Below are 525 nucleotides of genomic sequence, written 5' to 3'. Positions count from 1 at the left end.
TATAATGTTTATTTATTTTTGAGACAGAGAGAGACAGAGCATGAACGGGGGAGGGTCAGAGAGAGAGGGAGACACAGAATCTGAAGCAGGCTCCAGGCTCTGAGCTGTCAGCACAGAGCCCGACACGGGGCTCGAACCCACGGACCGTGAGATCATGACCTGAGCCAAAGTCGGACGCTCAACCGACTGAGCCACCCAGGCGCCCCTTTAATTTATATTTAAATTTTAGTTAATATACAGTGAAAAACTGGTTTCAGGAGTAGACTTCAGTGATTCATCACTTTCATGCAACACCCAGGGCTCCTCACAAGTGCCCTCTTTAATACCCATCACCCATCTTACCTCCCTCACCCACTTACCTCCATCAACCCTCAGTTTGTTCTTTATCCTTGTTTATTTGTTTGTTTAATTTTTGGACTTTCTCCATAGTTTGGCTATTGTTGATAATGCTGCTGTAAATATCAGGGTGCACACACCCCTTTGAAACTATATATTTGTATCCTTTGGGTAAATACCAATTCGTAC

This window comes from Herpailurus yagouaroundi, unplaced genomic scaffold (assembly GCF_014898765.1).
Source record: "Herpailurus yagouaroundi ecotype Mexico unplaced genomic scaffold, PumYag 196, whole genome shotgun sequence".
In the NCBI taxonomy this organism is placed as follows: Eukaryota; Metazoa; Chordata; class Mammalia; order Carnivora; family Felidae; genus Herpailurus; species Herpailurus yagouaroundi.
The sequence above is the reverse complement of the archived record's forward strand: the minus strand, read 5'-3'. Positions refer to the sequence as shown.